Here is a 27,049-nt window from a genome sequence, read left to right on the forward strand (position 1 = left end):
TCCTGCAGTAACATCGTGGACATTCACTAACAATCACCACTCTGGGCCTCAGTAAGGCACAATGTGGTGTCCCTTCAGTCAGTTGCGCAGCACGTTGCCACAAAGGAAAGTGAAGGCAGCCTCTTCCACAGCCTTTGTAACCGCAGTTGTAATAGAAAAATAACCCCATACAAATCCACACAAACCTTTTAATTAAACAAGTTACTTCAAAACCAAGACCTACCCACACTAGCAGCAGATTTAGCATTAAGTTCTCCTAGGGGTGATGGAAGTGTTTACACCAGCCAACAAAGCATCTCTGCACTCTCTGCTTTGCCCTTACAGAGAGGAGATAACCACATCCACCCCAAGAGGGGCAGGAAAACTTCATTAACTGATGGTTACATAGGTTACACAATACTTTCACAGGGAAGCCACATGTTTACAGTTTCCTTTTGTCATAATTAGGGTTACATACTACAACAGTGTTTCCAGGACTTTAATACCCAATTTGTGTAAGGGGCATTTCACAAAACTCAGCAAAAAAATTCTTTGCTATTAAGCAATCTAGTATTCCCACATAAGTACACTTGTGTCTTACAGATGCCCTGACATGTCTCAGAAGAAGCAGGTAGTAGGCAAAAGTTTTACTTGCTCATGACTCAATGACATTAAACCAAGTTGCTTTAACTAACTGTCTCTGATGCAAGGAGCACTATTTACCCCACTGCTAAAAAAAAAAAATTAGAAAAAAAATGTTTTGCCTTCATTGAAAATAAGCCTGGTTCAGGTGGCTATCAGGAGGCTATTCCTCCACAAGAGTGGAGGAAAGGCAGGTGAATTGGTGTCCTCTGGGCTAAACCAAATATATTTTTCAGGACAGGTCAGCAGAGCTGCCAAAGCTGTGCTGTTCATTGTGAGACCTGAGCTGTGACTTCGCTGCAATGCGTGACTGACCCCAGGGCGAGGCACTGGTCTCCCTTGGGCCCAAGGCACCTGAGCAGATGTGACAATGAGCTTCCATATGGTCTGTTAATGAAGGTCACTACAGGCCGTCAGCAGATACATGTTTTGATATCTTCTGGACAAAACCATGTTTCCATTTGATCACTGTAAGATGGTATTTGAGTGCTAATACTTAGAAATACCTGAGGCACTTGACCTCTTTCTTCTGGGAATTTCACCCTGTGCTTTGAAAACATGACCTGCTGAAGTGTTGCTGACATTTCATGACATCCTGGAGCTGGCTAAACAGGGACAAGATCCCTAGAGGAAGAAAAGGAAAGATTTTTGCAGAGATGATGTCCAGGTGGTATTGTACACGGATATTTAAAATGAAGGGCATAAAGGATTATTTAAGGTCATTACTGGGGTCATGGTAATAAACAGTTCAGGCCTGCAGAATATCAGAGTAATGGCAGTAGAAACTCACATGTGAGATTAAAGGTAATGACTACATCATGTGACAAATCCCATCATTTTGTTTTAAACTATTTTTCTATGCAGAGCATCTCTGCTCCCTGGGGTCTGCCCCCATAAAATATCCCCATCTCCCCAGTTCTGCTTGGGTTTTCAATCTTCAGCCACACATAGGTGACAAATCTATCAAATCTATAATTTACACACATGTATATCTACCTCCAACTTTCCATCAGCTCCAGAGAAGATTCAGAGGGTCCATCTGTGTGTGTAAATAAGGCTGAGCAGGACTTCTCTATGACCAGGGGCCACCTGACACAGCCTGGCCACAGATCCATTCTCTTCATACCAGTCTCCAGTCAGACCTGAGGGTGTAAAGCTGACCTCCCCAGTGCCTGTGGAGGCCAAGGAAAGGATGGGCATTTTGAGAGAATAGTAACTGATGGATCTGGTCACACAAAGGAGTATTGGGAGTAATCCCGAGCAAAGAACCTGCACAGTTCAGTAGCCTCTGTGGGAAAGGTGAAGAAGGCAGCATCACCATTGAGCTCAGTTGTTTCTACTGATCAGGAGCAGGGCCATGTGCTGTTTTTCCCCTGTGCAGACAGGCTGCATGCATGTTAGCAAAAATACACCCTCCTCTCCAGGTGGGATTTGATTGCCCAAACAATCCCAGAGTTGGACTCGGTGATCCTCATCGGTCCCTTCCAACTCAGGAGGATTTTATTATTTATTCTGTGATTCTTATTCCAGTCATGGGCTAGTGTCAGTGCTCTACTCAATCACAGCACTCATGACTCTTCTCAGAGGAGCTCAGCAACAGGACAAGAGGTAACAGCCACACACTGGAAAAAGGGAAATGAGTTTTTACTGTGAATGTGGTCAGGCACTGGAGCAAGCTCCCCAGAGAGGATGTGGAGTCTCCATCTTTGGAGATACTTAAAAGTGGACAAGACTCTGAGTAGCCCTATCTGGCTGGCCCTGCATTGAACAGAGGGTTGGACTAGAGACCTTCCAGGGGTGACATCTCTAGGACATCTCAAATGGTTCTGTTTTCCCATGTGGAGATTCAGTTTGCTGGAGTCTCTGCTCCTCCATGAGCTGGAAAAGAAAAAATCTTTGACAGCAGAAGCAATTTGCCCATCTCTATTCCTAGTGAAGTGACTCTGTGTTTGCAGATTTGCCTCTCAAAAGAGATGCAGTCACTGAGTTTACAATACCCAAACCCTTGGATCTATGACCCATATTTCTGGGGAGTTCAAGGAAACAATCCTGTGTCTCCTCCTTCCTCTTTGTAACTCCCAGCAGCACAAAGGGGAAAGCAATGCCAATTCCTGGGCTCCCATACATCCCATATCTGCCCTCTGGAAAAGCATAGCTTGGCATTTTTAACTACACACTGAAAGGGTACATTGTACATTAGCTAACTGCTGTACAGGTGAACTTTTTTATAAAGGAAATGCTTTTAAAAACCTCCTTGCCATTAATCCCTTCAGATGTGAAATACCAAAAGTTGTACAAGTTCTTTCAACTAGAAGAATGCAACGGCTTCCTCTAAGGTAAAAGCACACATTTTTGCACATTAAAGAGAGGGTAGATGAGAGGAAAGGCTCTTCACAAGTGATCTGAGCCTGTTGACTCTACCCTTTGCAGATAAATCCCTGGGAAGACCTGCCCTGCCTCTCCCCCAGGCCACTCAGCTCTGGTCCCACCTCCACTCCATCCAGGAGATGGATATGCTCTATCACAGGCCAGCTTCAGAGATCTTTGTAACAAACCCTCCTCGTCTCTGGGGTTGGCTAGGAGACACAGGTTTGCTAGCACCACATAGGTCATGAATATCATGGAGGCACTGGGCAGGTTCCCAGTACAGCTAACAGGAAGTTATTCCATGGCCTGTGCCATAAAACCCAACATTACCCACATGCATGTCTTTATTCCAGGTCACCTGTGAGGCATGGATGTAGCTCAAGCCTGAAGTGGGCTAGGGGCAGAGGGACTGCCAGCACAGCCCAGCTGTCAGGGGACAACCCTGCCAGCTCCCCTAACTCAGATACATGTCTGAATACCAGGTCAGTTTTATTACTTGCTGATAAGGCATTAACCTCAGCTATTTTCTTCCTCTGTGCAAGTTAAACCAGTTTGATTGCATCTATATTTGGTGGTCCCTCTCTGTCAGGCTTCCCAGCACAACCAGGGCTTGGTCCTGGCTCCACAGAGCAGAGTATTTGTTTAATAACAGGAGTCTCAGTTTGGTGGTAATGAAGGGTGCAGAGCTGGAGGTCAACCAACCTAACAGTGTCTCAAGTCACAATAGTTTACATTTGCCTTTGAGCCCCCCGTCGCCTCTCTTGCAGGGCTCCAGGCTCTCAGGCCGGCACAGAAAGCAAAGGTGCAGGTGTAAGAGAAGAGGTGTCCCTGGTCAGGGACACCTGCAATAGCTCAACTTGGCAAAGGGGACCAACAGCAATGCCAGATGTCACGGCTGCCTTTTGCTCTCTGGACGAAGCATCACCAGGCTGCAGCAGGTCTGTGCTGGGCAGGCAGCCAGGGAAGTGCTGTAGCCCCTTGCCTTCTTCCAGGCTGGGACAGCACAAAAGCCACAGGAGAACTGGGTGCTGTCTGGGCAGCAAAGCAGTTTCTGCCATACAAAGCCAGGCCTGTCACCTGCCTGCTTCCCTACACCCTGCCTGGTGTCACCCCAGGCTTGTGCAGGTCTGCTGAGGTCCAAGCCCAGCAGCACCTGTAACTCTGCTGAAGTCTGGGATTTAGTGCCATAGCTGAAATCCTCTAGCCTGCCAAACATTGGGAATGTCAGCCTGTCTGAGGTCAGCCAGTCTTCAGAGACTTCAACCCTGTCCTCATTGAGGATGAGAAATAATCTCCACAAAACCAGAAGAACAAAGTTTCTGCAGGAAGGGGAGGTTCATCTCTTGTTGATTAGCTTCACACACCCACGGGATCTCTGCAGAGCTCTCCTGCTTCCTTACACTCTTGCATTTACCCAACAGAGTTAGAGGCAGCCATCTCTAAGGGCCACCCACAAAGTCCCACCGTGAATACCAGGACAATGAGAGGAGAAGGACAGGGAGCCTCAGCAGGACGCTCAGCAGGGCTCTCTGCAGGAGAGCAGCCCCCTGGGGATGGAGCAGGGGTGTGGAGTCCGCACATATCCCTGTTTGGAGATATGCTGGGGTTGGAAGTCACAGTGGGAAAGGCATGGGGGGGAAGTCAGAATTGAAACAAGCAAACTGGGACAAACTCAAAGGGGCTGAGGGGAGCCAGGGGTGGCACTTATGCTACTGATGATGTGAGAACACCATGCAGACTGCTTGAGTCATCCCCATTTTGGTAACTGCATCCATACTGTGGTCACTGACTGGAATTTGCAGCTTGAGTTGTAAGTCACTGGTGGGAGCACAGCACTACCAGAGGGACACCAGCTCACCTGCATGGTGCTGTGTCTCACCTGCTGTGGAGCTTCCCCCACCTCCACTGCAGGTGACAGTGACTTCGGCCTTTTTCCTCATCTGGCCATAGTTGGAGACTCACAGAGGGACTCAAAAGAAAGGGCTGTCCTATGAGCACACAAGCTGCTCACACAGGACGTACTGTCGTACTCCAGCTGTGGCACAGCTGCCTCTCTGACACTCGGGCGGGAGCCGGCTGCAGCTGTCGCTGATGGAAGCGCTCCCATGGCCTGAGCCCTCCGTGCTCCCAGAGGAAAGACTGCAGGAAGACAGCATGGGGCGAGACACGAAAGGCAACTCTTTACTGGGCTGGGTCTTTATTCCTATGTTTTTGAACAAAGCAAAGCCCTTCCCTTGAAATGTGGGAAGCATGGAGAAAATAAATGTTTACTGGCAATGCCTACGTTGCAGTAAAATCCAAGATGTGTTGAAAGAACACCCCTAAAAAATATGCTTTTATATTTAAACATCTGTTCTCAGCAGGTTTTTTGTGAATTAGATGAGTCAAACCCCAGCCTTCGGCCAAAGCCTAGCTCCATTAATTACACTGGGGCAACCTCCCTCCCTCCTCCAGCTGTGGTTTCCCTACAGCATCCTGGCCCCAAACTGCTAAAGGGTGGTTCTTCACTCAGGGAATTTGTCTCCCTTGCTGTGAAGCACCCACCTTTCCAGCTCCTCTCAGCCAGGAAAGGTATGTTCAGGGTGAGGCAGCACCTCGAGGAGCAGCAGAAATGAAGCAGGTTAGGAACATTAACTCCTAACCATCACCTTCCAACTCAGCCTCTTGGACCTTTCTTGTCTGCATCTCAATGGCCTCTCTCTTGCAGTTATTTTTCTCTGGAGAACTTGTGGAGGCAAAGCCAATTTCCTCTTCCCACTCCCCCTTTGGGTCCCCAGGCAGACAACACTGGCTCTGCTCTCTTTCTCAAGCCCAGCTTTTTCCATCCACTGAAGTTCACAGCACATCAGGTCAGGACGTGGCTCAGACCCACCAGACATAAGGTCTCTGCATCAAAGCAAATACCTGAAGAACTGTTAACATTAGAAATAAATTTTGCAGAAGGTTTTGGGTCAGAACTTTAGAAAAACCCAAGTGAAGATGATACCTGGGAAAATGCTTGGAAAGCCAAGTGATGGATGCTGGCTAAACTTTGAACAAGGTACACATTGCCTTTGCTACACACAGGTTAATGTTAGAAAGGCAGATTAATATATAAACTTGTTCACTGAAGGGTAACACCAGTCCAGCAATTTGCAGTGGGGAAGACGAAGGTTTTCCTACTTGTTCCATAGAGACCAAATCTTACTATTTTCTTCTTAGAGCATGGCAAAAGCGGTCTAAGCTAGTTTGAAATCTAAACAACTTTCTGATGGACATTCACTGGGCTGCTTGTAACAAATCCACAGTAAAAATCGGTACCAAGATCTCCAGGCCCTCTCCAAACGTGCCATGGTGTCCTCACGGTGCAAGGCAGGAGTGTCCAGGTCCTAGTAGTGGTCAGCCAGCATCCATGCTATTGTGGAGGACAGCCAGGAAGAGGCAGTATCTCCTCATGCTACATTCCAGGGAAGTGGATACCCTGTGAGTGATGCCTGGGAAGCATGGGAGAAATCACCCTGTCAGTCAGCAAGCAAGAGGGAGAGATGCATTCTGATACTATGTATTTTAACTTTGAATTTTAATCCTTTTTGTGGTTAATACAGGTGACCACAAAAAACCCCTCGTGGTTTTCTATAACTGTTATGACAAGGGACTGTATCTATCTCTGTTGAAGAGTTGCTGAAAACACACCAAGTATTAGGAAAGAAAACAAAATCTAAACACATGTGCTGTGATATTTATTGTTACAAGATCAGCTCATTCAGTGAACAAACTGCAAATAGCCTAGAAAATTTCTGGTGGGAACAAAAGCCTGGAAAAACACAGCTCCCCAGGTTCTGTTTTGATTATTGTATCAGAGGGAGCCTGTTATTTTACCCAGCAAGGAAACTCCTCGTGTGTTTGGCTCTCTGGTGCTCCCATCATGACTCCTCGTAATGCTGCAGCTGCCTGTCACACCTCACCTTCACCAGGGTGAACAGCAACACAGCCCAGCACAACACCCCGCCCAAATGCTGGTGCTGGGACCTTCCCAGGGTGTTTTCCCTGCCAGGGGAACGTGTCTGTGGGACACAGGGTATGTTCTCCCATCCTCCCCACCCCCGCCTTGCACCAACACTGCCCAGTGCAAGGGTCAGGTTGGGCTGGGCTGGACTGGTCCTTGCACTGGCTACAGCCATGGAGAACTGTCCTGTGGCCAGTCAGTCACTCCAGGGGTTGAAGACAGAGAGCAAAGACCTGAGGAAGCAAAAAGCTCAGGCTCTGCATCACAGAACAACAATTCCTTGGCTTTAGCAGAGAACAAGTCTGAACTATGGGGTCTCACTTTGAGGTTAAGATGAGGTGGATGATAGGGTCTGTGAGACCACCCTGCAGCAACCATGAACTGGGGAGAAGGCAAGGAACAAAAGATGTTGCTGGAGCTGGCTGCAATTTTTCACATACTCCCTTTCTCTTCACAGATGAAAGATTGTCAGGAGAGAGAAGAGTGACAGTCCTGCCTGTAGCCTGTGTTTAGGATGAGACATGGCATGAGGCAGAGTCAGGTATGAGCTAACCATATGGTTTAGTCTCATACCTGGGGAGTGAGCAATCTGAAGATAAGAACTGAAAGTCACATTTTGTCCTGGCAACTTCATGCCTCAACTCCACTTTGGCCTTTGCTCACAAAAGTCCAGTCAGATTCTACAGCAGGGTAAATCAGTGCTAGTGGCTTCAATAGATAATGGTAATCTTAAAATAATCCCACATACCTCAAATAAATGTGATGCTTTAGAAAGACTTGGATGTTAATACATACAAGTATAAGTGTGTGTGCATATGCATGCATGCATTTATCTCTCTATAATTAAATCTTTTATTACAAGGCATGATTGAAGAGTGCTAACAGAGGGCATCCACAGCATACACCCTTGTCTTTCCCAAAGCAGAGGCTGAGGGTGCCAGCACAGCAGGAGTCAGAAAAGGCCATCTACCATGTAACTCCAGCATCATTGTCCAGAAGAGCTCCTGGGCTCCCACAGGATTTGGGAGAAGCCAGGAGCCAGCTCCACCACTGGCTCCCTAATGCTGTGCTTTTGATATGAAGGCTTCTGGCTCCCTGCTGGTCTGGCTGGGTGCCATGCAAAATTGATCCACATGCCATATTTGGCACTTGCACTACACACTTACACCCTTGCTCTTGAAGATCAGCCAAGATCTTATCCACTGACCCTGCTGGGAAATGGTCTTAACAGCCATCAGGCCATCATAAAGAGGAATTTGCCAATTTTCACTGATTTTTCTGAGGAGTCATGTACTTATCAGGCCTTTAGCTTTTGGGAAATTTTCTCTTTAATTCTCAGCAGTCCTTTAGGAGCAGGGAAATATCACTGAATGGCCTCAGAGTCCTTCAGTGTCACTGCTGAACCACAGCAGCATTTGAGGTCACTGCTGCTCAAACACTTTCCTGGCTCCAGCAGTGATCTGCTTCAAAACACAAGGCATTTGGCTCATTTTGACAGCTGGTTTATGGAGCCAGCATTGCTTCCAAGTGAATCTGAGGAACTGTCCTGGAATGAACTGTTTCCATGGGGGCAGCCAGGAAACTTTCCAGGAGGCTCCACTCCTTCAGAGACAGCCTGCAGGGATGGAGAAGTAGGAGGAATTTGCTCACTTCTTGTTGAGAACAATTTTTGTCTCTGATGCTTGCAGAGCCTGTTCCCTTGGGACATTTTGTTTGGAGCTATTTAATCCTATACTCAGCTCCACCATCTCCTCCTCAGCAACCAGGCCTCATCACTTCTCATTTCTCCAAAACCTGCCTCAGATCCAAAACAACTTCTTTGTGACTGCCTTGGCTTTGGACCCAGGGCTCTGCATGTGACATCACACCCCCACGCTCCCAGATGATCTCCTCTTCCAACAGAACATCCTTCTCAGTCACAGTTTGTGTGGGAAGGGACCTTTAAAGGGCATCTAGTTCAACCCTCTGCCATTCCAGTAAACCCAGTCACTCAGAGCCCCATCCATCTGTCCTTGAATATTTCCAGGGATGGTGCATCTACCACCTCTCTGGGCAACCTGTGCCAGTGCTTCACCATCCTCACTGTAAAAAATCTCTTCCTTACATCTAGTCTAAATCTGCCCTCTTTTAGTTTAAAACCTTACTCCTTGTCCTATCAATACATGCTACAGTAAAAAGTCTGTCCCCATTTTTCTTGCATACCCCCACTGCTATGAGCTCATCTTTCTGGCAATGATCTGACCACTCGTTGCCTTCTCTCCTCCAGCCCCTCCGTTACAAACTCTTGGGCTTTAGCTCAGTGGTTTAGGAAGGACCAGCAGAATGAACGTCTGGTAGATGCAATCATTACAGCTAGTGCTGAGGAGCAGCAAGAGGAATTACACCTCTTCGTCTTCTGCCTTTATCAGCCTCTGGTTTGGAAGGAAGGGAGGCAGAACAGGCTGGACACCAGGCAGCCACTGTCCTCCCCTGCTCTCCCTCCCTGGAGGGAATGACAGCCTTGCCTTTAACACCTATAATCTTCCACTGTCCAACAACTGCGCAAATATTGTACTGCTGGAAGCAAAGAGCAGCCGAGGAGGGTTGGGGGATCAGCTCCACAGGCTCGACAGGCTGTCGGGAAGCAGAGTGACTCCGTCTGTGGGCATGGGCCCAGGGGGTGCCCGGCTGACTCATGCTTTGCACGGGGGCTTCCCTGAAACTCCAGGAACATGGCCAGAACCGCCGCTCAGTGCCACAAACCTGCCCCGCAGGGCATCCCCCGGGCTGGGGTGTTCTCCAAAGGTCTGCAAAACCTTCCGTAGCCCAGGAGTGCTGCTCCTGCTGCACGGTCCCCGAGGATGTCAATGTCCTTCCCCCAGCTCCGGGAGATGTATGTAAGGATCTGGTGCTGGGGAAGCCCGAGCTAACGGGCTGGGCTGGAAAGTTTTGGAAAGGACAGGGGAGCGCGGCAGCCTGCCCAAACCCGCGATCAGAGACGGCCGCGCAGCCCTCCCCTGCGCCGCCGGCTCCCTCCCCCGGCCCTGGGGCGCTCCGGGGTGGGATTCTCCCCCCGAAAGGCTCCCGGAGCGCCGAGCGCCCGCCCCGGCCGGCAGAGGCGGCGGCCCGGAGCGCTGCCCGCCGGCTCCGGCCATGGGCAGCGGCAGCAGCCGGCGGCGGGGCGCGGCGGGGCCCGCGGGCAGAGCGGGGCTGAGCCGGGGCCCGCCGGGCACCGCGCCGCCCGACAGCGAGGGGGCGGCGGCACCGCCCGGCCCCACAGCCCCGGCCGGCCCCACAGCCTCGGCCGGCCCCACAGCCCCGGCCGCCGGCGGCAGCGCCGAGCCCCGGGCCGGCGGCAGCAGCGCGGAGGCGGCGGGAGGCGGCGGCGGGGCCCCGCTCCAGCAGGCGGTAAGTGCCCGAACGGGACCCGCGACCCTCCCGGCGGCGGCCCCGGGATACCCGGCCCGGTCCGGCCCGGCCCAGCCCGGGTGTCCCCGCCGCCCCGGCAGCCCTGCCGCGGCCGTGGCTTCCTCCGCACATCAGCGGCGTTAAATTCTTTTGATCTTCGCTGCGAGACAGGCTCGATGCTCTCTTTGCGTTTTCTCTTTGCTGCTCTCTTTGCGCTTTCAGTCTCCGGTGCGAGGCGAACACGGTCCCGAGCGGGGCCGTCCCGTTCTCCCTTCTCCCGGTGCTACTGGAAGTTTCTTTTCCTGACTTGTGGAAATAGCTCGGCTTTATAAAGCTCGTCTCCTGCTTTTCCCTGGGTCAGGCTTGTAAACAGACGTTTAAAAATGTGAACATAAAGCTGCCCTTTAATGTTCACCAATCCACTGCATCTGCAGTCTGGCTCTTCCTAAAGGCACATTTCAGTCTCTTTCAGTTTAACAAATAATGGATGTGCCTCTGAGAGAGTTGAGCTTTATCTTCTGGGCTTTTTTTTTCCAATCCAAGAATAACAGCAGCATATATATCAACTGGTGATGAGGCCAAAAATCACCGACATCTTTCATTTTAGCTTGGCTTTGGAAGTTGTGTGTTGTTAGATAAACACTGCTCTCCACAGATACACAAGAGTTGTCAGAATAAAGTAATAAATTTAAAAATTGAAAGAAATATTTAGGACCCAGGAACATTCTGCCTTGCATGCCTCAGTTTTGCTCCTTAGAAGTGTATCATTTCCATCACTGAACTGCACATCCATGGGTTAAGGACTACTTTAATACAAAATAAATTTTCCATTAGGAAACTTGGCAGGGTTCTGTATGAGAACCCTTTATTTAGACAGGTTTTAAAGAAAAACCTCAAAGGAAGTAAGGTTTGGAAATGGAAGAAAAAAAAATAGAGATCTTGTATTGACATTTTTTTTCCTTGCTCTTTAAACTCCAAACCCTCCTGCAGAATGAACAGAGCTCACTCCAGCACTGCTTTCTCCTCTGAGGGACTCTCATTTATGAGGAATCCTCCTGACTTCTACCATTTATCTTTACTTACAGAAATAGAGGCTGCTGGTATTCATTTTCCCTCTTTTTCCACTTGTGAATATCATGGCTAGATCTTTAAAAGTAGTAATTATATAAGCTGTGAGTTTTCCTATGCATAAAGCAATAATTCAGCTCTATTCTGAAGTGGTGTATTTCTGGGTAATAACATATCAGGAAAGCAGTGGATCTGCCTCTCATCTTTCTTTTCTAGTATCAGTAGAGACAGTCTGCTACAGCAGTAGATACCAATGAACTAATGACAAGGAGCAAACTATAGAGGCTGAAGAATTTGAGATGTGGCCCTTCGGGTAGCGTGGGGAGGTCACCATGCCCCACTCCCTGCTTCAGACTTCCCTCTCTGGCAGAAATTATGGTGACAAACCTGTAGCGTCACCTCAGCCACCCCAGGTTGTGGTGCAGACCCAGGGTGGGAATGCTGTCAAGCTTTGCAGCACAGAGATGTCCATGAGGGTCCTCAAAACTCAGCCTGGAGCAGGCATGTGGGCCTTGGTCATCCAGTGAGGTCAAATGGGTGCAGCCCACAGCTGTGCTACCAGTGAGGCAGCAGTGATGCTGAGCATCCTATGTGTCTCCTCCTCCAGCTGCTGCTGCTACTGCCTCTTGTTTGGGAGGAAATTCACAGTTCTGGTTGCACCCAGACAAAAACAGCAAAGAACTACAAGTATTTTTCAAAGATTTAAAAGACATACAAGAGAAGTCTCAGGTAGTTTCAGGGTAAACTTGAAGCTTTTCTTGGTAGCACTTTATTTACCTGAACCTGAGATGGCAGAGACAGCAGTTGTGGGCTTACTGTTCTGACTCCTTGAGGCCTAAAATGTCACTAGCCTGTGAAGAGGAGGGAGGAAACAGTTTGTAGCACCAGGTTTTGGTTGTTTACTGGAGCAATATAGTCTTTTAGGTTGTTGTGCAAAGTGCAGTCCCACCCTTCCCAAGAGGCTGGTGGAGGAGGTTTCTGGAAAGGGATATCAGCTTCACTGCGTCGCTGGTTCCTCGCTAGAAGTTTTGAGGGCAATTCGTCTGAGTCTTGGCAGCTTCTCAAGTCATTGATCCTGTCTTGTGGAAGGAACTTGCTTGCTTTGCCCTGTTCAGCTGTGCAAATTGGAGGATAAGCAGAGAAACTTCAGAGAAGAAAGGATGAGTTAATTTAACAGAGTTAATGGGGGAAAGATGAGGCAGGAGGAGGAAAGGCAACAAGGAGGTATTACAGTAGGAAGGTCTGATGAGAAATAATCCCTGGAGGAGCAGATTTTGGCCAGTGGGAGTAGAAGAGATGTTTGACACAAGTCAGAAGACAGCAGAATTGCAAGCAGGACTCATCTTTCTGCTGTCACGGCTGGGTTTGTCCTGGGCTTGGTGTGCATCAGTGTTGTGTTTCACACCTGAACCCTGGCACAATTTGCCATCCAGCAGCAAGCTGGCAGTGCCGGTGGGCAGTCAGGCCAGGTGACAAGGGCTGGTGGAGGGGAATGCACCTGCATTTAAAGGCTTGAGCCACCTCTGTTACATTCAAACAGTCCTTGGGAGCAAGGGTGAAAGTGTATCACAGCAACAGGCTGGAACCAAATCCTGATGGGAAGCGTGGACATGGCTCAGAGCAGACCCAAACACCTCTTGTCAGCATCAAACATCTATTTTCATCTTTGATCTCAATTCCAGATGGTTGTACATGCTTTTCCTTGTTTCTTTGCTCAAGACAGAAAAATGTAGTTCAGGTTTTGCGGGTGCTGCTGCAGCACAGAGCAGGGGAGGCAGCTCTTGGTGGAAGCCAGGGCAGAGGCTGTGGCCTCAGGCATTTCCCCACTGGTTTTCTGAAATGGAGGAATAATGCAGACATGTTAGGATCTTGGTTTTAACAGCTTTTTTTCCATGGCACCATCTCCTCCTGACTGGAGACGGGATGTGATTTCAATAAGCAATGTGATTTCGGCTGCAGCACAGGAGTAACAGGTAGAGGTTGTATTCACCAACTTCTAGTGGGACTATCATATACTTGTAGAACACCCAAGTCTTCAAAGCTTTGCCTGATTTTTTCAGCCGGATGTTTTTCCTGCAGAGTGATGTGGCACAGCGTCACCTCGTGGCTGGCTGGTCCCAGCTGCAAACACATTAGGGTCCTGAAGGGACATTAAATGTCACACCCCATTAGTTTCTTACAGGAACTCAGGTTTATTTTTCTACTCTTGTTAAAATGTGCTTCCCTCAAACAGAAATTTGATCTTTCTAATTCCACGTTGTTGGCAGTTTATTTCAGCATTTTCTTCCTGGTTGTGTTAATAGGCAGAAATGCCCTCGAGTGAAGACATTGTGCTACACTTTTATATGGAGCCTGGGGCCTTCAGAAAATGTCATTTCCAGCTGAACATCTGGGACTCCTGGAAATTCCCAAAATCAGATGATTTCAGATTCTGCAGTTAATGTCCAGTTGTAGATCTGGCGGTTGCTGAGTTAGAGGTCTCCCTCTCTCCCGTTACATTCATTGTCTTGTTAAAAGCACCTGAAACTTCACCAGAGCCCAGAGGCGGTGAGCTGTGCCGTCCCCTCAGCCAGCATCACCCTCCCAGCCACAGCTGTGTTGCACCTGAACTTGGAAAACTGCTGACTAGGTATTTTCCACAACTCCTCTCCCTTCACTTGGCAGAGCAGGGGTTGCATTTGCCCTGGAAACTATTTGTGATCTAAAAAGTAAGCCCAGGGCATGCGCAGAATAGCTGGGAGCTGGTGTTTTAGTTGGCAGCAGAGGAGAAGCGTGGGAACTCCTTGCATCCCTGCCCACTTCCCGTCCACTGCCTGCTATTAATTCCTTGGCTGGCCAGAGGATGTTGCTGCAGACCAGAGCAAAGCTGGGAATGCTTTGCCTGGGAGTGAGTGCTTTGCCTGGGGTGCAGCTGGGGCCATGTGTCATGTTTGGTACCTACTGGCACCTTAGGTAAGCTACTTTTTTTTGCCAGCAATAACTTGCTGCGGGTTGGAGAGGCTGATTCTGGCAGTGCTGACCGGCTCAGCCCCCAGTCCTGTGCTGGTGTCACTGGAGGCTGCTGCCCTGCTGTGGTACCAGCTCAGCCCTCCGTGCTCTGCTGCAGACTGCACCTGCAGGGCTCTCCAGCTGATCCCCTCCCTCCCTGCCACAGCAGCAGGTTGGCGTTTCAGCTCAGACTGGTCCCCTGGTCCCATTCACGGGGTGTTTGTGAAGAGGGATTTGGGAGGAGCAGAGGCTGGGAAGGAGGCACTGGTTTACATTTTTCAGAAATGCTGCACTATTAAACCACATCCAGTGGCAGAGCACACTGCTCCATGTAGATATTTCACGTGGCTCAGTCACTCACCAGGCTGCCTTGGACGTGAGTTGCACCTGAGCTGCGCTCAGGGCCTGTATCTCTACTGCATCCAATGCTGTATCTGTACTGGTAAACTGTACCATAGCAGCTGCCTGGCACTGGACCAGGATGATCTGCCCCATTGAGCTGGCATGATTTTTGGTCAGGACCAGCTTGTAGTCTCCCAAATAATGCTTGGGCATGGCTCAGGGGCCAGCACAGGGACTGTCTCCAAGAGAGCTTGAATTTGGCCTCCCAGTTTTGGAGAGAATTTTAATAGTCGAGACTGTAGCTGGGTGTTTCAATGCCGCTTGGGAGCAGCTCTAGAGCATCCAGAGGTACACGGCTCCAGATCACCCTGTGGAAGGTCCCAGGGAAGGGTGTTCTCACCCAGCTTACTCACAGGTGCTGGAGCTGACAGAGAGAAGGTGGGTGAGGGCTGGCAGGGCCATGAGGAAGTTGCACTGGACTGGGGGGAGTGGGAAGCCACACCCCAGGAGTTCTGGCTCATGCATGCAGCAGAGAGAAATAGCTCTTCCAGCTCTCCACTCTGCCTTGCTCCCAGGAGCTGCTGCCCTAAAGGATGGCTGACTGTCTGTGCAATGACTGTCAAACCATTCCACCTCACATGTCATGACATTAAATTAAATGTGGATACATGCTGGGTAAGCTTAATAGTCAAGCCTTTAAACTTGGAGGAGGGGGTGATGTGGGGCTTTGTGGCACAGCAGACCTCAGCACAAGATGCCTATGCTGAGAATAGGGTGGAAAACGAGGAGACACGCCACAGTCTAGATGAGTAATAAAAAGATGACTGCAAGCTGCAGAAAGGAGAAGCTGACTTCATTTATCTCTTAACAGGGCACAGGCCAACCAGGCCAGCAATTACTTATTTAGCTGTAGGATAGGAACCCATAATATTAAAGTGTCCTGACATGCACATCATCCTAACCCATATAAAGGGCTAATACTAATTATCTGCTGAACTTGCAACATACACATTACAGCAATCCCGAGCCGGCTGGGTGGGGTCAGTTTTTATTGTGTCTCACAGCCCAGGGCAGCTGGTGCTCCGCACCCTGCCTGCTGCCTGGCGCGCGGTGTCACCCGGGCACTCCCTAGCAGGGTGTCCTTTCCCCGCAGGAATTTGGAGCAGCTCTCAAAGCACGGAGACTCTGATGGCCAGGAAAAGGCAGAGGCTGGAGGTGCCTTTTGTTTTTACTTGCCACCATTTACTTGCCACCATTGACTCATGCAGTGGATGAAATGTCAGTAGAGATCTACCTGTGCTAGTTCCAAAATCTCTTGGGAAATAGGCATTGTTGCTGACAGATCCCTTGGAAAAGGTGGGAGCAGGTTTTGCACAGAGAAGCAGATTTTTGCTAACCAGGGCTGCTCTGTCCTGATGACTAATTAATTCTGTCTTCCACCCACACAACACGTACAGCTCGTAATATGGAGGAGTCAGCCACAAGGGAAGAGAAAACAGACAACCTACTGTACAATCCAAACCCCTCCCTAAAATGATCCCAACCCATCCTTTGCACAGAAGTGTTGGAAGCTGCGTTCTCATTGTGGGAAGAACATCATCAAAGCACTCCTCAAGAAGTGTATTTCCCTTGGTGCTGAGGATGAATAACGTTCTTCGCCTGGTGGAAGGAAACTCAGGCGGCAACAGTAGTCCAGTGGATGATGGATGAGGAGCTGCATTGTGGGATGCAATCCCAGGAGAAGTCAGCCGTCAGAGCTTAGCACGCTGTTTTCCTGGCGCTGCTTCTTGCTCTTGTTGCTTGTGGGAGGTTGCCAAGAAACAATCCTAAATAACCAGGAGAGAACTGTCTTACCTCACTGTCAGCTTTCTCACATCCCTTTGTCTCCGCTTGGACCCAGAAGCTGATTTTAGAGTAGTTCAGCCTCTTCCAGAGAAAACAAAGTGTTGCCAGAGAGCTGGGACTCTTCTGAAAGGATGTGGAATGCCTTTTGACAGGTATTACACTAAAACTCTGCGAAAGACTGGCAACATCTATTGTCATTTTAAGCAGGCAGCTAAGATGTGAAATGCTGTGGATGACAGATACCTTTCCCAGCTGCTGAAGTGGAAACTACTAAGGGCTCACCTGGAAGAGATGCTGACCCAGTGCCATGAGAGGTGTCCTTGCTGCAACCCTCCTCACCTGCTGAAGCATGGGAGCCAAATATGACCGCAGCAGCACAAAGCCCTTGCAAGAGGCAGGGAAGAACTGAGCAGTTTGTTGCCAAGCACCTCTCTATCTGCCTAGCAGTGTCTGAGACCACGGTGTTTAAACCTCAACTCCTGTCCATCGCCATGAGAAGCAGCTGAGGAAGGACTGTAGTGAAAAAATCTCCTTGCAAATTAAAATCAAATGCTGTGGAATAACTGCAGACACCCAGGTGGACATTTCTACCCAGCAGATGGCACATACAAGCCTGACCAACACCAACAGATTTAAATTGGTGCAAAACTGTGTGTGAAGCCATCACTGCTGTACCAGCAGCGCCTGTAGTGGGGCATCACCCCTCCATAGCTCCCACACTTGCCAGCACCAGTCCCGAGGTAGCACAGGTTTGAGCTGTTCCAAGAGCATATACATGATCTTGCTGAGGAATCGCTTGATCCCATCCAGCCCTGCAGAAACACAACAGAGGAACAGGCAATGGCTCTACATTGCAAGCTTTTACACACCTCTCCCTGGTTCCTTTGCTTCCCTTTTTTCTTGTACAGAAAATACTTTCCTCTTTTCCACACTGATGGAACAGCTTTTAATTTCTGTTTTCTCGAGGGCCCTGTTTTGGTGCTACCTGTTCAACTTGTTAGTGTTGTTGTGAGATTCAGGAACGCTTGTATGAGGGAGGCCCACCAGCTTTATTCGCACCTCAGAAAAAATAATGACAAGCCAAGATGGGCCTAGTTTTATGTAAAGCCATGTCCCTGTCCCACTCCCTTTCCCTGTAAGAGTATAGTAAAAAGGTAGAAAAAGATGAGAGTCATATTCTTCTCAGTAGCACCTGGCTACAGAGGGTTCATTTCATTACTGACCCAGCTGGGGACAAAGGGTGCCGTCACTGCCCTCATCCTAAATACCGTTAGGTTTGTCTTTGGTTGCTCCCCATGTATCCCGTTGAAAGCCTGTGGATTCCAGCATAGGGAAGATGGATGTTTCACTCCAGATGGATAATTTTTCAGGGAAACATCTTTTGTCAGGTGCAAATTGGGTTGATGTTGCAGTAACTTCCTCCCTTAGCTGGTGTTTTCGTACTGCTGCCTACAGCTAGTGGCACAGTGGGCATTCATGGAAAACTGGGAGGTTTAACAAGTCAGCATTCAGGGTTTCAGTTCTGTATCGTGCAGCCACCCAGCTGCCCTGAATGCTGAAACAGAGCTGGCAGAACAGGGCTAGTACAGGAGAGTCTCTTGTACCTGTATTGTCTCCACAGAGGTTGGTTGGGGGTTCAAACCAGGGCATGTAGCCCACTATAGACAGAGATAGGTTTCATTGAAAGAAATAATGGTTTGGGTTGAAAGGGAGCTTTGAAGATCAGCTAGTTCCAGGCCCCCATCATGGGCAAGGACATCTTCAGCTAGACCAGATTGCTCAAAGCTCCATCCAGCTTGGCCTTGCACACTGCCAGGAATGGGGCAGCCACATCTTTTCTGGGCAACCTGTTCCAGTGCCTCACCACCCTCACAGTAAGAATTTCTTCCCAAGTTCTAATCTAAACCTGCCCTCTTTCAGTTTAAAACCATTGCCCCTTGTCCTGTCACTACAGGTTTTGTTAACAGCCTCTCTCCATCTGTCTTGTAGGCCTCCTTTATGTACTGAAAGGTTGCAGTAATGTTTCCCCAAAACCTTCTCTTCTCCAGGCTGACCAACCCCAACTATTTCAGCCTGTTCTCACAGGAAAGGTGCTCCACGCCTCTGATCATTTTCATGGCCCCCCTCTGGACTCATTCCAACAGGTCCATGTCCTTCCTGTGCTGAGGACCCCAGAGCTGGGTGCAACACTGCAGGTGGGGTCTCACCAGAGCAGAGCAGAGGGGGAGAAGCCCCCTCCTTGACTTTAAAGTGTTGTAACTGTGTCTTGTTTTTTATCCTAGGCTTTGTCAACCAGAAGCCCACCAGGCCCAGAGAACACCATTGACCATCAGTGAGTATCCCCTGCTTTCACAGTATCTTCAGAGGGGAAAAGTAGGTGGAATAAGGGGACCTTCCCCTTCAGGGGAAGGCTATTTCTGCATTCCTAACACTATGCAAAAGAGATGGGAATGGTGTGAAATGGTTTATAGCCCTAAATATTCTGCCCTTTTACTTATTCGCAAATTTTTGAAAATGAGGCACTGCTTGAAAAGATCCAGGCTCCAGCTCAAGTGTAGTATGGAGGTTGTGAGCAATCAGAATTTGGGATGTCCACGTGTCAGAGAGGCACCTTGGAGTAGCTGGTGCAAAGCTGTGGAGAACTGCTGCAACAAGGAGCTCAGGCCCTGATTCACCTGTGGCCTCTGCAGTATGTGGAAAAGGAGAATAACATCACTTTGCTCCCTAGGAATCATAAGAGAAAGCCCATGAGATGCTCCAGTGCTACACCAGTTAGAGATATGAGTGTCCCTCGGGGACAGGGGAATGGTGGGGACCTGCTGCTCTGGATGCCAAACAAAAGAAATCTGAAATTTTCCGTAAGCAAAAGCTGCCCAGCAAACTGAGCCTTCAAGTCTGCCAGCACCAAGAGCAATGGGGCAGTTTAACACATGTTAAAAAAACCCAGGTGAAATGAACAGTCTTAAAAAACCATCTTAAAATTTATCACCTCCTTACACTAAAGAGTGATTCTCTTCAGGATTAAGCTCTGGCTGTCATCCAGTGCCTCTGCTCCTGCAGCACTCAAGAGCAGACTAATCTGCAGATCTTGGCCGTGGGCTGTGACCTACCAACACCCAGCAGTGCTGGTAGATGTGTCAGCAGAGCCCAGGCACCCGCTGCTGTCCGCCCTCCCCTCCTGCTCTCCCTCCCGTCTGGCAGGGAGCTCACCTGGCAAGGCTGCTGGTTCCCAGAGCGCTCAGAAAACGCAGCTGCCCTTGGCTTTTCTGATGGCAAGGCTTGTACAGGTGCTCTCACAGGGACTTCAACTTCTCCTGTGCTTTTCAGTGTCGTCGGTGGGCTTTGGGCTACAATGGCAACTGAGCAGTCTCCTCCTGGGGTGCACAGCCAGCCCTGCCAGTCCCCTACGCAGCTCCCCAGCCCCAGGCACCCGCTGGCCCCTCACACCCTGGCAAGGCTTTCCTTCTCCCACCCTTTTTGACATGCAGAGGGAAGATTTGAGAGAGCAGAAAATGTTTTCTGATCTGGGATGACAGAGCAGGAGCTTACTTTCATTTAGATAACGTTTACTTTATACCCACTGCAAAGCCCCATAGCACAGCTCACATGTGACGTGCCTGTACTGCCTGAGATAAGCAGAGTTGGAATTTCTGCTGGCTAGAACTCTGCAAATATTTTTTTGGAAATGGCCCAGCACCAAGCAAAATTTTGAAGACATCAAATCAAATAGTATCAAGCCATGGAAACAGAGGTCAGTGTGTGTGCGTAGCTGTCTCATCCTTCACATTTCTGAGGCTGGAATCATTCTAGATGAACACTCACTTTACAAACAGCAAAAGTCAGCCTTGTCTTGATAGAGTTCCTGACTGAAGAAGTTCCCATAAAGCCAATTAAAGGAGAAGTAAACGTTGAGGAAGGAGAAGAAAAGCTGGAAGGAAAAAAGATAGAGACTTAATGCTGTCTGTCAAGAGAGCAGTCATGCGAGGCAGAGGTGGGTGTGCACCTCCTGTCCTGGAGCATGCTCATGTGACACCACACAAGCATCTAAACCAGCCCCTGGTAAATAGTTTGGATGCGCATGGGAACACAGTTGGATGTGCTGCTGCTTGGGCTATGTTACCTCTCCTCCTCCCTCCCCCAGAATCTTTTGGGAACTGCTCTCTAGCATCTGGTAGTTCATGGGTGGATGACACAGCCCAGGCACACGGCAATGATTTTACAGCTGCTGCCAAGGCTCGTGTCACTGGCACAGTTACCAGGGCGTTGTTTTGACCCATTTTTCAGCTGCTAGGTCTTGCAGAAGGCATTTTAATGATTAACTCTGGACTTCCCCATCCTCAGCAAAATGATAAAAACCACTGGCCTAGATTCATCCCAACCTAGTTTTCAGCCACTTAACTCAGGTTTGCGCCTCAGAGCTTGTCACCCCAGTGACCCATCAGGGCCATTGTCATGGGAGCCCTCAGGCCGCTCCCCCCCAGGCACCTGCCCGACACGAGGGATATGGCACTGACAGCCCTCCCTACTGCTGGGATCTTGCTCAAAGGTGGTTTTGCTCACTTTTGGTCTAATTTTTCCCTTTGCATTTCCTTCTCCACATTGCATAGCTCATTGTCTTTACAGTTAACAAGAAAAGCTACCCATAATTCCTGCTTCCCGTAAGAAACTTTAAACACCCAGAGGCCTGTAGCTGAAATGGAGCACATTTCTTGCTTTCCTCTTTCCTAAATTGCTTTGCTCTAGCCTTTTAAATCACTTTTATTGCGGCTTTCTAAACTCCCTCCAAGCTGTTAATAACACTTTAGCAATGAGGCATCCAGCAGCCTGCCCAGTAATCCTGATGGAGCTGCACTAGCCTTCTTTTTCCTTGCTGTCCTACCACACAGCAAATTCCCTCTTGTATGCTTTTCAGCTAACTCCTTCTCTCTCAGCTTTGCTGCTTCACAGGTTTCTCTCCTCCCTCGAACATCTGGAGTTTAAAAGTCTTTCCTCTCAAGGTACTGACCTGTTGTTTTCTAGACTGGAAGGTCTAACAGCCCTCAGCTGGATTCAATGTGTTTGAAGCCAGGCTCTGCAGCCCTGGCATGTGGTGAGGAGAGCAGCAAGGTGCCTCCTCTGCTGCTGGAGCAGCTGGAGGAGCGTGGGAGCAGGCTTGTGGTCCACCAGCTTTTGTCCTGTGCACATCCTGAGCTTGGGATTTCCCTGCCACAGCCTCTCACTAAATTCTAGGATCAGCAGAAATAGCTGCACCAATGTGCCTTTGAGATGGAGGCTTAGGTTGGGATGGCCTCAGGAGGTCTCCAGTCCAATCTCCTAGCTCTAGCTCCAAGCTGGATCAGTTATGAAGTCAAAGCAGAATGCTCCCGGCTTTGTCCCATCAGGTCTTGAAAGTCTCCAAGGGTAGAGCCTGTTCCTCTGCTTGCTGTCCTCAGGGTGCAGAAGTTTCTCCTTTTATCCAGATTAAAGCTCTCATTTTTTATTTTATTTCCATTTTCCCATATTAAATGGTACAGAACTTTGCCACAAATACAGCAATAGTATGAACAGCAGCTTGCTTTTCCTTTGCTCTTGAAAGAAACACAGCCCTCTCTTTTCCTCTCATTTCTGGGGTGTGCATGGTAAGTGGAGCCTGCTTTTGTTTTTTCAAAAGCACGTCTGTGCCTCAGAGAGTTTTACCTGGAGATTTTCTCCATGCAAACCAAAGCATCAAGAATAATTAACAGTGGGAAATTATGTAAGTGCTAAGGGAAACAATGGCTCTTCTGTGGGCCTGCAAGCAAGCTGCCAGGAGCTCTGCCTCTTACTCACCACGTAACATAAAATTAGTTTGAGGATTGTCACAATGCAGAGTTTAAATCAGTAAATCGTGTGTTTTAACTCAGATTTCTGCACTTCTTTTCCCATTATTGCTTTGCAAATACTGCTGTATGGTTCGAGCTCTTGGGCTTGTAGCTTTCTTTTCAGGTCTTATTTATTGCAGTGGGAATCAGATACCCTGCAGCCCTTGAGCAGGAAAATGAATAAAAGGAGTAAGAGAAGAGTCCAGTTGCTAAACCCTAGTTGCTGCTAGTAGAACTTGCCATCAAGGGCACGGTGCAGTGTAAGTAAGTGTAGAACACCCACACGACCAAGTGTCACCAGCTGTCCATCGAGTGACTCCAGGAAAAACACCAGACTATTTCTGACACATGGAGGGCACAGCATAAACACAGCTTGGTCAGAGCAGCTGCACTGGGCAGGAGCCTCTGTGGCCAGGGCAGGGCAGAGCAGAGCAGAGGGAGGGTGGCACTGCACTGTGGCCACTCACTCTGCTGCCTGTGGGAGGAACACTGAGGATGCTCCCAGGCCCAAGGAGAGCAGAATGAAGGCACCTCCTCTATAGGACAAAGTGTCCTTAGAAAAGCACTTCAGGGTTCTTTCCTTCACTTCTGGTTCTACATTTACATACCTGCTTTGGGGCAATTTCTGGGGTTTCATATAGTAAACAGGTCCTCAGTTTTTTCATTAAAGGATGGTAATGGATGAATTTTATTCATCCCAGCTGCAAGACCAATGGTTGGGATTGATCTCATCTTTAGAGGAATGGTAATTCAATAGATAATACATGGTGAGTCTGGGGCAGATCTGGAGCCATGCTAGTGCATGTGAAAATCTCTCTTCTTTGGCAATGAACTAACTGACACACAAAAGCATTTATTTCTTGTTTACTCATTCTTCACTACTGGATGATCACAAAGCCTTGGTTGACATGGCATGGCAGAGCACTTTGCAGTCTGGATTTACCAGCTCAATTCTCCACTTATCTCTGCACCTCACCATGACCTCCATTCCAAGGAGCCATGCCTTCCAAGCCTGACAGCCCAGCTTGCTCGCCTCCCAGATCTCTACAAGGCCAAGGAAGAGCACCCACTTGTCAGCTGATGGCTCCTCTATTGAGTCCTGGAGGGCAAAATCAAGTAGATTTAATTGGTAGCATGAGGTGCAGCGGTCAAAGCCTGCAGAAGACTTTTCAGTATGCACTGTATACTCCCTCATGCAGGTAGGGACAGATTTCTCTTGTACCCAACATAAACCACCTCTGATAACACCAGTAAACCCCATACCAGTTCCCTTTGAGTCATACATCAGTTCCCACTCATGGGAGGGCTGTGCTGATGTGGAAACAAATAAAAGCCGTAAGAGCAGTTTGAGGGAGCTGCATTCATTGAAACTCAGATCCCTTACAAATACAAACAAAATAATCTCTTTATCCATAAAACTGTAAAAGTAGCATAAAGATTACACAGTCCTTTAGCTGGGCCTAGAACCTTAACTCATGCAAAGGTTCTGGGAGCTTGATCTGGGGCATTGCAAGGGTTGTATTGTAATGAGCTCACAGACTGAACTGGTGCCAAGTGATAGCAGAAGTCGGCAGGCAGTGTGCCAGTGGGGTATGGGAACTAGACATGACAAGAGTATCTGTGTCTCAGCAAGCCACATGCAGCTCGATCTTTCCATTCACAAAAAAAATTAAGTAAGGGTCTTCTTGTGTCTTCAGAGCCTGATTCTCTCTCATAACACCAATAATTCATTCCCTTCCATGACAGGTGCCCAGAAAGCAACAAGAAGCCATTGGGACAGTCCACAATATTATATGATTACTCGGAGGAGGAGCTCATGGCAAGCATCGAGCGGGAGTACTGCCGCTGAATCCAGTTCCACAGCAGGAGAATGTCAGGCATGATCCTGGGAGCTCAGCTGGAGCAGAACTGCTACTGACAGAACAACAGTGAGACAGCAGGGAAGAGGTGGGTGGTGGAGGGTGGTGGCGCATGAGAGGCAGCGTGGCTGCTTGGGGAGCATGGAGGAGAAAGTTTACCTCATCAGCTCTGGGTGAGAGCACAGAGATCCTCACCAACTGCTGATTGCTGATCGGTGCCACTGGAAGAGGGACCGGTTCATCTTAAGGGTCAATATTTAGGAGCTCTTATTCTAAATGCTGTTTATAAATGAACATGTACTAGAATTGAAGTGTCACTCTAGAGGTGTTGAAACGTGGTGCTTTGAAGGAAGATCTTGCTTTGACTTAGTAAGAAAAATGCATCAATATCATTTGAGCCAGAACCTACTTACGGGGATGTTGAATGAAATTCATGTTCCTGCCACTTAAAATGTGCCAAATGTACTCCTTGCATTGTGCAAGCCTCAGGTCCAGGTCTGAACTTGGTACTGTCTCTTTCAATCTGGTTCCCAGTAGGGGAGGTAAGAGGAGAAGGGGACTGAACCCACCATCCAGTACACAGGTAGTGTAATCCCAGAGTTCAAATCCGACCACACAGGCAAATCAGGCTCCTGAGAGCATCAGGGAACACAGAATTTGTATGATCCCTTTGGGGCAGGATCCTAGCATAGGTGTCCTACCTGGGGCTCCTTGGTGTGGATTCTCCAGTGAAAGCAGGAGGCACATCCCCATTTCAATCACCCACCTGGAGAGGGACTTGCATGCTCTTGTAGAGCAGCTGTTTGTGATCAGTTTTCAGAATTACCAGTCCTGGCCTTCCCCTACACTTTTATCCTAGAAGAAAAATCACTACATTTTACCATTAGCTGACCACAAAGTAAAGTGGAAAGTTATCTCTCCTAAGGAAATAGTACTTTTTCAGTGCTCACAGACAGGGAAGCCTGGTATATTTGGTTTCTGCTTTTATTTTACTTGCATCTTAACATATTATAAGCATCTGCTTATTATCAGAAGTAGAAAAATACTTTATTTCTATCTTCAGCTGAAGCATAAAAGGCATCAGATGAAATCTTCACTATGTGTAAATGTAAGAAGAAACTGCAGGACACCTCTTAAGATGCTGTATTTTAAGTACTTTTTGATTCCTGGGACCTGTGAAACAGAAATAAATGCATCTTATTCTATGTAGCCCTCTGTGAAAGCATCAAATACTCTGAAAAAGGCTCTCTGGCTTACCTGGGAAATCATCCTCTGGTACCTGCAGAGACTAAGCAGGATGCATCCCTGGAGGATGGCAGGTGGGATGCCTTGAGAGGGCACTAGATCACACCCCAGGCACACAGACTCACACCCCAGTTGTCTTCCCTGCAGCAGCCTTCAGCCAGGCTGGACATTGTGCTCTGCCTGGGAGCCCAGGGGTGGGCAGTGGGAACGAGCCAACCTCCCACAAAGCTGTGCATTCCTGGAGGCAGGAGCTCCCAGCACACCAGCTGGGGCACATCAGCAGGACCAGGGATAATGGTTTTAAACTGAAAGAGGGTAGATTTGGGTTGAGCATAAGGAAGAAATTGTTCACTTTAGGGGTGTTGAGGCACTGGAACAGGTTGTGAATGCCCTGTTCGTGGAAGTGTCCAAGGCCAGGTTGGATGGGGCTCTGAGCAACTTGGTCTAGTGGAAGGTGTCCCTGCCCATGGCAGGGGGTGGGACTAGATGATCCTAAAGGTCCCTTCCATCCCAGGCCATTCTATGATTCTGTGATACCTTGGTGGCCCAGAAATAGCTGGAGTAGAGAGCAGATGTCCTTGAATTGCTAGAAGTTGGGTGGGCCCTCTGGAGCAATGGCTCTCTAACCCTCCTCGGAAATAATCCAGTTTTGAACAATAGCACTTCATTCACAGGAACAGTCATTTTTAGACCTATTAATGTCACTGAGCTGTGGCAGGAACACAGTTTCTCTACAATGTGTCAAGAGTCCACTCAGCAGATCTCCCAGAGCTTGTGTTAGTTTTCAGCAGCTCTCAAAGACCTACTGGGATGAACAGACTCTGCCTGTGGAGAGCAGAAGAAACAGTGACCCCAGCACCACAGGGGACCATGGTACTCACTGTAGTGGTTTAGATTTTCTTTCAATTTGGATTTCATTCTTTCAACTAAGACCTTCCGTCAAGGTCCCCAGAGTCTCTGGCACATGTGGGGAGATATTTCGAGGAGCTCAGTCACAGCTGCCCCTTCGTGAGGGCAGGCCCAGTGGATTGCTGCTGTTTTGGGTGGTCTCCAATGACACAGCAAACCAGAGGAAAGCCACGCTGCTGTCAGACCAGGCTGTGACAGGAGCAGGCAGGGACCAGAGCTCTGCCTGCCCCCAGGGATGTGCCCTACCTGCCCTCACAGAGCTTCTCTCTGTGAGGCTGCACTTGGTGACTGGCCCAGGTAACAGCTCTACAACCCATGTCAGGCTCTCCTACAGGAAAGCCTAAGTATTAACAATTACAGAAATTGGCTAATTAAAAAGAACACCTAAACCGAACATACTGTTAAGCTGCGAAAAAATCTCTCTCAACTGAACACAGCAAAGCTGCTTTATAAAATGAGTTTCTAAAATAACCAAGATACAAGCACATTTCTGTACCTGGAACAAAGGCGCAGTGGGTTTCACAGATAACATTTTCATCATCACCAACAGAAAAAGAGGAGCTGCAGGAACACAGGAAGGTCCAGAAAGGAGT

General features: G+C 48.7%; 1 long non-coding RNA gene across 1 annotated transcript; it reads left to right on the top strand.

Moving 5' to 3' along the window:
* Positions 1 to 10,328: 10,328 nt before the first annotated feature.
* On the top strand, positions 10,329 to 25,511 carry LOC116441891. The gene is made up of 3 exons (XR_004239267.1): positions 10,329 to 10,360; positions 18,886 to 18,935; positions 24,190 to 25,511. It is a non-coding gene; the product is annotated as an uncharacterized LOC116441891 (long non-coding RNA).
* Positions 25,512 to 27,049: the final 1,538 nt, after the last annotated feature.

The sequence above is a fragment of the Corvus moneduloides genome, chromosome 3 (genome assembly GCF_009650955.1).
Source record: "Corvus moneduloides isolate bCorMon1 chromosome 3, bCorMon1.pri, whole genome shotgun sequence".
Taxonomy (NCBI): Eukaryota; Metazoa; Chordata; class Aves; order Passeriformes; family Corvidae; genus Corvus; species Corvus moneduloides.